This window comes from Ursus arctos, unplaced genomic scaffold (assembly GCF_023065955.2).
Source record: "Ursus arctos isolate Adak ecotype North America unplaced genomic scaffold, UrsArc2.0 scaffold_37, whole genome shotgun sequence".
In the NCBI taxonomy this organism is placed as follows: Eukaryota; Metazoa; Chordata; class Mammalia; order Carnivora; family Ursidae; genus Ursus; species Ursus arctos.
The window spans coordinates 18,356,708-18,371,620 of NW_026623053.1; the positions used below are offsets into that span (position 1 = coordinate 18,356,708).

The 14,913-nt window shown below is 40.3% G+C and overlaps 1 long non-coding RNA gene across 1 annotated transcript in view; it reads left to right on the forward strand.

Annotated features, from left to right (window-relative positions):
* The window catches only part of LOC123001852 (uncharacterized), a 133,784-nt gene extending 119,352 nt beyond the window's left edge, over window positions 1–14,432 (forward strand). The window contains exon 12 of the long non-coding RNA XR_008957191.1: window positions 14,029–14,432. This is a non-coding gene — a long non-coding RNA (uncharacterized LOC123001852). The remainder of the gene's footprint in view (window positions 1–14,028) is intronic.
* Window positions 14,433–14,913: the final 481 nt, after the last annotated feature.

The window sequence follows — 14,913 nt, forward strand, 5'->3', positions numbered from 1 at the left end:
CGTTGGCGGTGCTGTCATTCCCTACGTTATGTCAAGACCATCTCCCTGACCATTTTAGTCATAGACTTAGAACTTCATTGGTAGTATTACAACTCTACCCACGGTCAAAAAGCACTACCAGTTCTTTTTCGGTTCAGTTCACTTATTTCAAAGTAGTCATTTTCAGCTCTTTCACTTTTTACCTCACAATTTCTACCATAAATTTTAACCGGATCCATACTAATCCATGAAGGATTGTTGTTTTTATTTTATTTCAAGTTGTTCCCCTCTTCTTGTCTTCCTATTTCTCTTTCTATCTCTTTCTGTCTCTCTCTCCATGAATGCATACCCACACAGACAGACATGAATGTTCAGTCTTCCACTGTTTGTGGCATGAGTGTGGTGACAGTCTGAGAAGTATTACCATCATATTGTACTGCATACAGACATATATAACTGTAATGTGTATGGATTCACACACTCGCTGTATATAACTGTATAAAGTGTGTTTGTGAAGTAGAAGGCTTGGGTTTCTGTTGAAATTTCTGAGGGGAAGGAAGTGAAGGGTCAAATATAATCCATTCCATCTAACGATATTCCAGAAAACGTTTTGGGTTTCCTTTTTCTCCCTTCTCATAAAGATTCCAAGGCGATCACGAAACTTCCGTAATAACATGAGGATACATGGCAGAGGGTAGAGGAAAAGGATTAAAACAAGGCCAACTGGTTTTATAACCTAACCGTCCTTAGAAAACCAGGCTAATGAAACACATTTTCCCTCTAATGGCTTTCATTTCCAGATACTGTGTGGTTTTCCCTGAAAATGTGATGAATTCTTGCTTTACAAATCATTTTGATTTCCTCTTGTTGTCACATTCTCTCTAATTTTGCTGAGTTACCGGCTGCACATTGACTACAGTGATGGAGAGTTATCACCATTTCCAAGGATCAGAAAATATATGACTGACATCATAACTTTCACTGAGAAATCTGTGACTTAATTTTCCTGCAGTTTAATTGATATGGAAAACAGGAAATGACATGTTGCTTTATAATCTCATAGTTGCTTGACTATGAAATGCCTCGTATGGAATCCGCTCAGGGCAGGCACTCAGTAAATATTGACTTGTTATTGAATAAATGAATGACAGGCAAATAGAAGAAAGTGATTTAAAAAAATCATCACGAAGCTTGGATTCATTAGAATGGACATTTTATGACCAGGATAATTTGGATAATTTAGTAATTTATTCCTTCATTATTTGGCCCAGATCCAAAACACAGACCTTATTGAAGAGACTTGCAAACCTCTGCTACTGAGAGAGAACAATTCTGTATCGTTGGATGAAGAAAATTTTTTTTTAAAGATTTTATTTATTTATTTGACAGAGATAGAGACAGCCAGTGAGAGAGGGAACACAAGCAGGGGGAGAGGGAGAGGAAGAAGCAGGCTCCTAGCAGAGGAGCCCGATGTGGGGCTCAATCCCATAACGCCGGGATCACGCCCTGAGCCAAAGGCAGATGCCTAACCGCTGTGCCACCCAGGCGCCCCAGATGAAGAAATTTTTTTTTTGGACAAAGGTGTACACATTCACACACAGGCACACACTCAGTCACACATACACAATCACACTCAATGCAGAAACATTGCAGCTTAAATTAGTGTGGCTCTTGGTATTATACTATCATGGGGAGAAAAACTGGGAAGTGGATCAGCTTTCTATTTTATTGTTATTATTGGCTGACTCAAACTCAAAGCTGAAAAGATTGCTCCCAGGCGATCCCTTCAAACTTTGGAGATTTATTCAGGATAAGCATCTGGAAGATTGGATGCTTATCTGCACTATTCAGTCCTATCCAGACTAAAATGTGGTTAAAAATTCTTTCCTATGAGAGAAAGTTGGACCTTTCTCTTGTCAGCAGAACTAGAACTATTGAATTTTTTTTCTTTTAAAAATTGAGCAATTTCACAGCTCCGTGTAATCCAGCTGTGTCCGGGAAGTGACAGTTATAATTAAACTATGATTCCCATGTTTCCTACTCTCTCCAAAACCTTCTTGAGGAAGTTAGGAGATAAGGGGGATCTATATGTATTTTTCATTCCTAATAAGTTCAAACGCGAGGGGACTGGTTTTGTAGGAAAGAAGGAATTGAATGCCTTAAATGTGCCTCTTTTGAAAAAGACTTTATTGTATCAGCTACTTTGACAACATAGAAACAGTAGAGTGCAAAACATTTTGGTTCTTTTCAGAAATGCCAGATAGCTGATTTGAATGCTATTTTCCAGAACTGACATAATGGTATTATCTTGTAAGGTGACAGAACGTTGGGTGGCCAGAGAACTTCCCTGGGCCACAGGCATCGGTGAGTCCTGCTCTGGGAACTGTAGCTTTGGTGCGTCACATACAGAATCCATCTGACAGGTGGCACTAATGGAGGTTAATTTAAGAAGCCCAGTGTTTTAAGAACCGCTCCTCATTAAATCTAGGGATTACCCCTCTCCCTGTTAGAATCACAGATTTTAATATAATAAGAGATTGAGAAGATCTAGTCTAGTGGTTTTCTTAAAATAAAATTTTAGTGTTCAACTTGGAAATTCTCCAAACACATTGACAAACATGGTAAATGACAATAACAAGCATTCACTACAAGTATTAAGCAGATGGTAACGTTTTGCTGTATCTGCTTAGATCTCTGTTGAGAAGATAGAAAAAGTATGCCTGATAAAGCAAACCATCCCTTTTCCACTCTCCAGTCATCTGGCTTATTCTTTTTCCCAGGAGAAACCTCAAACTTCAACTACATATAGGTTTTCTTATCATTTCTACATTATGTATCTACTAGCTGATACAATAAAAAGTCTTTTTCAAGGGAGACACATTTAAGCTACACTCTATGGCATTGTTTTACATGTTTTAAAACCTACATAAATGAAATGATATGATGAACATCTTTTTGCAAACTGTCTTTTCACTCATTATTGATTTTTTGAGATTTTATCAACATGGTTCATTTACACACATGGCCCTTGTGCTTCTGCAAGGTAAAGAACGTGGAATTAGAAGTGGAACTTCTGGGTCACAGACTATTTACAGCTCTGATTTTATTGGCTCTGGTTCTGTTGTTCTCCAAGGTGCTTGTCCCAATCTACATTCATACCAGCAACTCCTCCACCTGGCTGAGAATTTGTGCCTTCGGATTTATTAATTTTTGCCCATCTGACAAATGTGAAGTGGCATCTCATTGAAGTTTAGTTTGCATTACCTTTGTTTATCTGTGACATGGAGCATCATCTCTCTCCTCTTCTGTGACTTTCTCATCATGCATTATCTCCTTATTTTTTACTGCTTTATTACTCTTTTCCTTATGGTTTTCTTTGACTTCTGTATATACCCCAGATTCTTTACCAATTACGTGGGTTGCATATGTCTCCTCCAAATTTATGTCTCACCTTTCACTTCGTTAGTTATGTCTTTTGTTGAAGAGAAATTTCACCTTTATATTTTTTGTGCCTTCAGAAATTCTTGCCTTCTTCTATGTAATAAATTAATATAACTTTTCTTTGAAAATTTTCACATTGCTGTTTTTCTTCTTTACTTCTTTAATTCATCGGCATTTTGTTTGTGAATGACATAAAGTAGCAATGTCTTCTTTTCTTTTTACATATAAACCTCCAGTTTTCCAAAATATTTAATGCCTAGTCCATTCACAATTCATTGGCCAGATGTAGCCACACGGCCCCACCCATCATGAGGAGCAATAAATGCAAATGTCTACACTGTCTCCCCAGAGTCTGAACATAAACAGCAATACTAATGACCTATATGGATGTGGTGTTCTTAAAATATGCTAACAGATTCTTCAACACTCCTCAAAAGTTGGAGTCTAATTTCTCTCCTCTTGAATGTGAGCTAGACTTAGTAACACACTTCTAATGAATAAAATGTGGCAGAAGTGATGGTGTGTGACTTCAGGACAAAGTCATAGAAGGCATTGTAGATTCTTGTTTTCTTTTGGATCCTTCACCATGGAGGAAGCCAGCTGCCATGTCATGAGGACACTCAAGCAGCCCCACCACAGAACACGTGTGGTGAGGAACTAGACCTCTCTGCAACAGACAGCACTAACTTGGCCACCGTGTAAGCAAGCTGCCATAAAAGCAGACTCTCCAGTCCCAGGGAAGCCTGAAGATGTCTGCAGCCTTGGTCCCAATCTTGATTGCAAACTGATGAGAAGTCCTGAGACAGAGCCCTTGGCTAAGATACTCCAGAATTTCTGACTGACTGAAATTGTTTGAGAAAATAAACATCATTGCTGTTCCAAGCCAGTATATTTTGAAGTAATACAGAAATTGTTATCCAGCAATAGAGAATCAATAAGTTGAGTTTTACCCAATTTGAAGGTTAAGTTAGATTCAGTATGATTTAAAATATGGGTGATGCGGCACAAATCACATCTAATCCTCTGGTCCTATGAGATTATCAGAGAAACTGTTATCTGCCAGGACAGATTACAGTGATGGACAGCCAAAAACCTAGAAAGACACCTGTGCCTTTTCGGGTACTGTGACCAGAAAACAACAGCGACAACAACACCGAAAACCCACAGGAGTCGCTAATAAGAACTTCAGATGGAAGCGATAACTGTAGGTGTTCCGAGTTGCAGCAACTAATTTGCCATCCCTGTGCTTCTTGCGTGGCCGACTGCAGGGAACCATGCTTCATGTTGAGGTTTATTTATCTAATGTCATGTGAATTGGGGGGAAAGATAAGGGCCCAGCTAGTCTCTAGCATAGAAATATTGTCATCTGGCCACCATGCTTCATAGGGTTTTGAGATGGCCAAGGTCAAGTGAGACAAGTTTTGGGGAGCACGAGAGAACTACACACATGTATCCCTGGGATTATATATCCATCAGAAAACATTAGGCTTTGCTGTGGTAATGAAAACTCCAAAATCTTACAGGCTTATCATGTCTCAGATTTTTTTTTTTTGGCTCATGGAAAGCAGCTTCAGGTTGGCTCTGGCTTTGTCATATCATCTTCACTCTGAGACCCAGAAGGGAGAGCAGCCTCTAGCTAGAGCAGTGCCACTTGTCATGAGAGAGGAAGAAAACTAAAAGTGACCCTGTGTCTTAGGTCGCCAAGGTCACCCCTTGATTTGGTCATTCACTGGAACGACTCGTTGGACTGACAGCGTATAGTCACGGAGCGTTGATTTACGACTGCAAAGGAACATGAAGCAAAATCAGCAAAGGTGCATGGGGCAAAGTGTGGAGGAAACAAGGTGCAGACTTCTGAAACTGCTCTCCCGGTGGAGTCACACAGGATTTTATTTAATTCCTTCAGCATCAAATCGTGACACCATGTGTGCAGTGTTATTTACCAGGGAAGCGCATTGCAGATGCAGCACCCAGGGTTTTGGGGGGGGATGGTCATGTAGGCACCCCCTGCCTGGCGTGTACCACTCTTCCAGATTCCCCAAAGGAAAGTGTGTGTTCAGCACAAGCCACATTGTCGGCACAGTTCAGCCATTGAGAGTCATTCTTATCAGAGAATGACGAGAACTTTCCCCAAACAAGCTCCCTGACACCATCCAAGGGCCAATCTTGCAAGCAAGTCTTTCTAAGCCTAGCAGCCTCAGGCCTGCTATGCTAACTTCTTTCTGCACAGACACATACCACTTCTGCTCACATTTCACTGGACAGAGCAGGTCATAGGGCCAAACCCAACAGCTGGCCAGTGAGGACATACAATCCTGTATTTTTGAACAATTTGATCTACTATAGATTATTACCTATAGATCCTTTGAATGAAACAACATAAAAAAGAAGGAATTGATAACATCTATATATGTGTGTATATATATATATGTGTGTGTGTGTATATATATATATATACTACATATTTTCATGGTCTAGGCTCATATAATTTAAATATTTTAATTGAAATGAATTGAATTATGTCATGACATGAAGAAAAAATAGAGCAACAAATAGAGATATACTGAGTACTGATTAATAAAAAAAGTTATTATTTTTTCTACATTACAGTTCTCTTGTTTTCCAGATCAAGTGGGTCTCTGATTCCTTTTGGAGGCAAATGCTTCCGTTTTGCTTTTGCCTTGCTCTAAAGCAGGGCCGTATTTGTGGAGGCTGTAATCCTCTCGGGCACGTGTGATTAGACCCCTGAAGAGCTGCTTCGCGGCCTTTGCTATGTTTCCTCATCACCGTACCTTTTAAGCTTTCAACTGTATTTCCAGTTCTGGCCTGCGTCTGGCCTTCAGCATAAATTCCATCGGCAAAGTGGTTTGCTCCAGGGCTTTCCTCATCTCTCTCAATTGTTTTTATGCCTCTTTTCATTATCTATACTCAGCTCTTTGACCTTTTATTCATTAGTTCAGACAACATAGAATACATTTTTTTGGCTACAGGTTAAGTCAGAAGAATAGGAAAGATGGTTGGCTTTTGGCATATACATTGGAATTTTTTACTTCTATTTTTTGTATTTACTATAGTTTTTAAAATTTTTTTAAAGATTTACTTAGAGAGAGCACGGTGTGGGCGGGGGGATGTGGGTGTGTGTGCAGAGGGAGCAGGAGGGAGAGAATCTCAAGCAGACTCCTGGCTGAGCGTGGAGTCCAACCTGGGAACTGATCTCACAACCCGGAAATCATGACCTGAGCTGAAATCAAGAGTCGAACACTCAACCCTCAGAGCCACCCAGGCGCCTCTGTATAGTGTTTTTAATTAAAAAAATCTTATCTGGGGGTGCCTGGGTGGCACAGCGGTTAAGTGTCTGCCTTTGGCTCAGGGCGTGATCCCGGCGTTATGGGATCGAGCCCCACATCAGGCTCCTCCGCTATGAGCCTGCTTCTTCCTCTCCCACTCCCCCTGCTTGTGTTCCCTCTCTCGCTGGCTGTCTCTATCTCTGTCAAATAAATAAATAAATAAAATCTTTAAAAAAAAAATCTTATCTGCATCCCCCAAAGAAAAACAAGGTTAATTGTTTAGAAATAAAAAATCTTCTTGGTTTAAAAACTGCATCTTTTAACCTCTGCCTTCCCCACCAAAAGACTGTTATTTAGTAGGAACACACATGTATTGGAGGGAATGATATTTGCAGCACAGTTTTAGAAGATAACATCTCCCTTTTCAATGAAGGGAGGACTTTATGTGGGTCTCTTCTTTATGGTTAGATGGCAGAATGTTTTATTGCTATTTATAAAAGCCTGCATTAAAAGAATGCAATATTGGTTCTCCCAGAGTGGGATCTATTTGGAAAACTAATTATCTCCAAATGGCTGCAAATTTTCAAGAATCTGCCAAGAAGACAAATCAAGAATACCAGCTAAATGACTTACTGCAGTGGGGGATACTTTGGAGCTCTTGGGGCCTCCCTACAGCTGTTGAAAACCCTCCACTCCCCTCCTCTCATCCTCCCTCTGCAACCTCTGCCAGTGACCTCAGGTCATATTTCACAGAGGAAATAAGGACTGACAAGGGACAACCGGCTCGGCTCACACTGCCGCCTTGCCTAGTGTTCATCTGCTTTTACGCGTCCCAGTGCCCTTCCCTTCCACCACGGTGAGACTACTCTGCTGCGTGCCAGGCTGAGCCTGCCACGTGAGTTCCTGCCGCTTCAAGGTTCTTGCTCCCTCAACTACTCCTCCTTCACCTGCAATTTCCCCATTGCCTCTTTTTTGGCTCTTTCCTTTCAGCTTATGTATCTAATCGAGTTTCTTCAACTTAAACAACAAGGGCGCTACCACACGCATGTCCGCGCCGGCTGCTCTTTCTTTCCTAGGTGGGCTGCTTTGCAACATCCAGTTTTTACCCTGGCAGCCGAGGCGCTGTCCTGTGCGAGCGATCCTGTTGCAGTCTCGGTGCGGTGGTTATTAGATGATCACTTCTGCTTGCTTGTCATTCCTCACCCTATAAAGTATGTGGCATGGTTTGGTGGGGTTGTCTGCTGCTGGTCTGTAAATACCTCTGCAGGCAAGTGCTTGAAAGTCAAAGAAATGATCTCATTACTTTCTCCCAGGGGAGCCCTCAGGTGCTGTTCGGGGCTAAGCCTTTTAAGTGGATTATCTCATTTGATCAAAATGGCGACCTGGGATCATTCCCATTCCGCAGATGAGAAAATCGAGGCACCAAACGTTAAGTAACTTACTGGAGCTCACACAGCAAGTAGAGAGCAGAGCCAATAGTTTCTTTTACAAGCCTCCAAGAACATCTGTCTTTGGGGGTAGGACACCGTGCACCTGGAAGGTTGACCTTCAGAAACTGGGAATGTCCCTTCTCTGTGACTCTCCCGAGACCACTGAGGTACCTCATATGCTCTCACCTGTGCTTGTTTATTCTCTTATCATAGTGGTTTTCAGCCTAGGTTAAGCCTGAGATTCATGCCTGGCCCCAATCCAGACCAAATGAATCAGAATCTCAGGGTAGAGTGGGGGGCACCTGTGCTTTGTAAAAGCCCCCCAATTTATTATGATGTGCAAAGAGGGGTTACCATTTCTCTCTTCCCTCCGCTATCCTATTTGCTGTTGCCTTTCCTGTTCTGTTGTATTCTCTTCTGAGTGGAGAAAAACATTGCATTCTGAATAATGAAATAGTTCAATAATCAGCTTCCCATGGGTAGTGTTACTGGGAATTATCATATAATCGTGTTTGATTATTTCTAAAACATAAACCAAAAAATAAGCACAATTCACACCTGACTGAGTAAATACTTATGATATTGTGAAATGATTTTTAAGAGCCCCAGTTTTATTCTGGACACCAGAAAAAACAAGTCAGATGTCTTCAAGCTGTGTCTCGTCAAAGGTTCATCTACGTCTTGGCAACACGCAGTGAATCAATGTTACCTTTCAGTTCCTCTACTAATATCACAGTTTTGTATCATATATTCCACTGTATAGAGAGTTTCACAGAAAAATAATGAATTTACATGATGTATTTTAACCCATTACTTATTGAGTTTAATTCCTTCTGCTATTTAAAAAAATACATTTGAAATCACCAAGCTACTGAATGTGCTGTGTTGCAGGAAAAGGGTCCTCTTCTTTGTCATTTTCAATTTAATTCTGATATGCTGCAAAACTAAATGCCAAAACTAAATTTGAAAATGAATATAAAATAATATCGAAAAACGTCTATACCACTTTGTAGAGGGAGAACAATTACTTTCAACAAGCGTCCCTGACTTTCTAGTGTTGAGAGTTATCTGTGGCTCCCCACCTGAGATCCTTTCTTTTTTATCGCGGTGGGTGTCTGTCAGCAGAAAATTACTGTACTGCGTTCTGAATATCAGGCTTCCTCCTCAGAAAAACGCACAGTATTTCGAAGATTTATGACACTAACGGAAGTCTCCTGGCAGCAGTGGGATCCATTTTGCTGATACATAGGAAGCAGACACAACTCTAATCTCCTGTTGCACATATCCAAAGACTGAAGAAACCAACATCTTAATTAGCATAGAAACAAGAGATGTGGAAGCCCTCAGTTCCTGAACAAACTAAGTCCTGTAATAGAGTCATATATAAAAGAATTAGGCTTGATCATGTTTTTTTTAAAAAAAGATTGAAACAAACATTGGCCATTACGTGCTGCATGGCTTCATCAAAGGGCATCGGAAAATAGATCCCATTGGGATTTTAAAGGGCAACCTCTATTTTGTAAGATAAAGTTTGTGACCTGCATAATAGCTATATAGATTTTATCTTAGGAGGGAATAATTTGTACATTTTTTAAAAATGTAACTGAAATACGAGTGTGTCAAAATTAAAGGACACCAAGCTAAAGTCAAATTGAATTTCAAGCCCAGCTTTTCCATTAACTCGCTGTGTGATCTTGGGCCAATTACTTGACCTTTCAGGGCTTCACTTCCTTTGTTGGACTAGATAATCTCCAAAGTCTTTTTCCAGCTCCATCATTTTATGGTTTCATTAGGTTTCCCGTAGTAGAAGCTAAGGAGTGGGCTGGGTTGTAGTAAACAAGACTACTCTTCTGTGGTGCAAAGGAGCTCTTGACTGTGAGTCAAAAACCTGCAGTTTACTCCCTGCGGCACAACTTGAACACCACGTGATCTGGGCATGTTCTGAATGCCTTGGTTCCCTCATCCGTAAATTAGAGATCGTGGTACTTCATGGCATTGATAGGAGTTTTAAATGAAACGCCATCTGTAGTCTGCTCAGATTGCCATAACAAAGCATCACAGACTGTGCTGCTTAAACACCAGATATTTATTTTCTCACAGTTCTGGAGGCTGGAAAGTCCAAGGTCAAGGTCCAGCAAGGTTGGTTTCTAGTGAGAACTCTCTTCCTGGTTTGCAGATAGGCGCTTCTCTCTGTCCTCACATGGCAGAGAAAGAACTCGGGTGTCTCTTTCTCTTCTTATAAGGGCACCAGCCCTCTCACATCAGAGTCCACACTTATGACCTCATTTAACTTTATCAACTCTTCATATGCCCAATCTCCAGAATACAGTCACATTGAGGGATAGGGTTTCAACAAATGAATTTTGGGGAGACAAAATTGAGTCCATAGTATCATATTCCTTGTGCACACATAATTTTCTACTAATGTCCTAATATGGATCAGGATTCAGGATCCAAGGGTTTAGACTTCCCTCTTTGCTTTTTGCCTCCCCCTCCCATAACCTATGCTCCCCAACCTGTCATTTGATGTATATACCAACTTTGGCTTAATTAATATTCAAGGATTACATTAGCATTACTATGTAAATACTGTTCGCGGCTGAGCTGCATAGTACGCTATGATGAAATATATTCTGCCTTATACAACTTTTGTATTGCTATAGTTACTAATTACCTTATACTTTATTTGCTTAGTTTTATATGCACATCTCATCATTTTATTTCAAATGTTTTCTTTGGAGTTGTACAATTTATTTCAATATGGTCCAACATAGCGGGTAGTCTATTTCTATTTTTGGTGGTGTCCTCTTTCCCGGTTCATCATTCAGAAAGCCAATAGTAGTGTTTGAAGAGCTAATGCTTATGAAGTATTTGTAAATTCCCCTCTTATTTTTTTCTTGAATTTTTGATCCTTTCCTCTGTTTGGGCAGCCAGATCATCCTGTTCTTATTTCCTCGGGTTAAAAAAAGTGACAGCAGAAATCAAGAAGGTAGAAGAGGGGGAGTCTTTTCCTGACTTTGAGTTTCAAAGCTTACATTCTGAGGGAATGGAAAGGCTTTATGGTAAATCAAAATATTTTGGACAAAGTCCCAAGAGTAAGAGATAAATGCCCCTATTCCACTACTCCTGCCAGACTAAAAGTCAGAAGGGAGATGATGAAAGAGGAGTCTGGGGTGAACAAATTGAAGACAGCAGGGAGTGTGGATTGATGGCCGATTGTCCACTCCCCTGAGAACCTCAGACCCGCACACCTCAGGCGAAAGCTAACAGTTACTCGGTCAGGATGAGGACATTGCTCAGCAGCACATCACCCGCAGAACACCCGAGGCAGAAGATGCCTGTGTCTGTGTAAACATGCCCCCCTTCAGTGACACAGGGCACTTACAAACCCCAAAGACTTTGAGGATCTGGGTTCCTACAACTTGGTGGTGTTGAACAAAACCAGCCTGACCTTCTTCATGACATGCATTAGTGGTAAATCACAGTTCTGTTAGGCGCAAATGCTTGGGGACAAATTAAACTGTTATGTAGACTGTCCATGAAAATTGTTGAGTCAGTGGATTAGAGAATAAAGATAATGCAGAGTTCGTACGATGGCCTAGTGGAAGGAGCAAGGAGCTTAAATTCAGGCAAGTCAATTAATTACCATACCTGATTTCTCATCTGTAAATTGAAGACAGCAATAGCGCTGTAGCCCTGAGAATGGCTGTTTGGCAATGGTATAAGAAAAAGCCTACTGAAAATTTAAATGCACAACACTAGGTATCATTTTATATGTAGATCAAACATTTGACCTATTCATTGATTTCATAATTTAACAAGCATAAATACAGCATGGACACTAAATTTGAACAGAAGCATAAAAGCATATTTTCACAAGGAAGCCCATTATTAGCATTGCAGCACGAGGGAAATGATATCATTTGCCCCTCCAAATGATTATACCTGAGAAAGGTCATTCAGATGTTACATATTAATTCTAAATACTTCTCTGCTATTTAATTTACATTTCAAACTCAGTGCCTACTTGTCAGATATCATCTGTAAACACTGATTAAGGCCCTGTGAGTACCACAGCATGCTTGTTACCCACAAAGCAAGTTATAAGCCCTTGTCCTGTCACCTGAGAGTGTTCAATCTGACCATGACTGAGAACTGATTTTAATAGTAGAAGATCTCCAACAGTCTAGAATAATATTATGGTGCCTCATGGAAAAGCAGACTATAAGTTGTTAGGAGTAATGGTTCTCATCGATTGTAGCTTCTTTCTTTGGCAGTGAGAAAGAAAGTGGGAGAGAAGGCAAAGCTCCTTCCAGGAGAATTCCGATTAATAAATATAGAAGGAATGAGAAAAATAGAAGATCATCTGTCCACAGATGCTAAAAGTAGGTGGACGGAAGTTAGAGGAGAAACTATGTTTGCACGATCTCAAAGGGCAAGCTGGGTTAAGGGTACATGGGGACAGTCTGAACTGTCTCTGCAACTTTTATGTGAAGATGAAATTGTTTTTTCAAAATTTAAAAATACAGATAAATTTATATTATAAATTTTCTTACCCAAAACTTTTTCTTTTTTTTTGGTTTCTCAACTCTATTTTTAAGCTCACACTTTGTCCCATGTTAATGTCCAATAGCATTCACCTCCTTATACAAATCTTCCAGATTATTTCCATTTTTGCTATCAAGTCTTCCCCAACTACCTTCTCGTACTAGTAGAGGACTGTAACCATTCAACCAAAACCTCTGCGGGGATGTCTTGAATACCTACCATTTTCACGGAAGTGTGAGAACAACTGCAAGAGACTAAAAAGCTGTCTATGATCCATTCCTTCCCTGAAGGAGGTAATAAGCATGTTGGGAAGAAAGGAGGTATCTTGTAGCATGTGAGATTATTATGTGAGGTCACGTTTTATTTTCATGGTATTAATTATAGGAATTGACAGCGACAGAGAAAAATGACACATGCGCAAATAAGAGCAAGGTGGACCTAAAAACTATGCCGGGTCTTGGATGGTGAGTGGATGTCGGGAGTCTGCACAGTCGTTGTGGGGACTCAGGGGACATGGGAAGATGTCATGAGACCCATCTAAGTGGGTGGAGAATTTGAGGTGAGGAGACAGGCCTGGAAAGAGCTGAGCCAGATCACAGAGGGCTGTAAACGCTAGGTGGAAGATCTTGTGGTCCAAGTAGAAAAGGGAGGCTCTTTAAAGGGCTCTGTTAAGAGCGATGACTTTTCAGGCACCCAATAAACAAACATGTACGTGGATCTCAAGTCAGAACCAGCTCCATTTTTGAAAATCACGTATCTAATAATGGATCATTAAGAGACCTTTTCTGAAATGCAAAGCGATTTGTCCTCCCTTTCACCATCTTACCCCACTCTCTTTCCCCCTAAAGCATTCTAGAGGTTTCCTTTGCTTTTAATATCGAGACCAAAAACTTTAACATGGCCTCAGGGCCCTCCAAAATTGGACCCCCTTCCCGTATACCTAGATTTCTTGGTAAACTGTTTCCCTCAAGGGCTGCCTGCCTGCTTTTGTTTCCTTCAGGGCTCTCTTCTGTTACCATTTGCGTATGTGCTTCCCTCTGACTCGCCATTCTCTCTTGACTAGTTTACTCCTTTTTATCCTTCAGTCTCATCCCCCAATTATCAACTTCAATGCAGAGGCTCCTTGCTCCCTGCTCTGACTGGATCTACTCATAATACCAAGTATCTCAGTTTGTAAAATTGTCCGTATTTGTATGTTTTTTGTGTGTGCTGTCTTTTCATCTCCTCATTTTTCTACTTGCCTGATTTTATGTATATCCAAAAATAATTGGGCTTTACATGTGGGTAAAAGGATAACCCTCTCTCCTTGCTGACTGCAACCTTCTTGCTTCTTTATTCTTTAGGCAATTCCACACACTGGACACTGCTGAAGTAACTATTTGCCCAAGAACGTGGGAGTCTCAGATGACTAAGGTACTATTCCTTCCTGTAAGGAACCCGTGTAGGGGTAGGTAGAACTTCAAGCCCAATTAAGTATAATATGAAAAGTGCTATACTAACAAGAAAAACTACCACTTATGTCCTCTCCTTTCATTCACTCCTTCCTTTAACAAATATTTTGAGAATCTCTGTGAGATCTTTGGCCAAGAATGGGATTTAGAATGGTGAACAAACCTGAGCCAGAATGTGAGCTCATGGAGCTTATTACAGCCAAGAAAGCTGACACTAAAGAATTAACAGGTAAATAAATTAACTAATTAATATGTAAATACAAGCCAAGGATCTATATGAAGCATTAGTAATAATAATAATAGTAATAGTAATGATAGCAATGTTTAGTTAGAAGTTAGGACTTAGTATGTTTTAAGTGCTGGTGTTCTGGTTCCAGAGCTGATCATTTTATATTACGTTATACTAAAATTGTAGAAAATATATTTTCTCAGGTGAGGCTACCTATTTGTATAGCATGAGAAGCGAAGACTTGTCTAAGAAGGCAATGTTTAGGCTGAAACAAGATGGATAAAAAGGCAAAATCTACACAAAGAGAGCAGAGCATTTCAGGCAGAAGAAATAGGACGTGTAAAGTTTTTAAGGCAGGAAAGAGCTTGGCATCTTCTAGGACTAAAATGCAGGTTAGTGTGAGTTGAAGATAGGGAGCTACGAGAGAAAAGGATTTAGATGCGATTGAAGAAATAAACGGGAACCAGATCATGCAGTAGGGCTTGTTATGCACAGAAAAGAGTTTAATTTTTATTTTAAGAGAAATGAGAAAGCATCAAGATTGTATA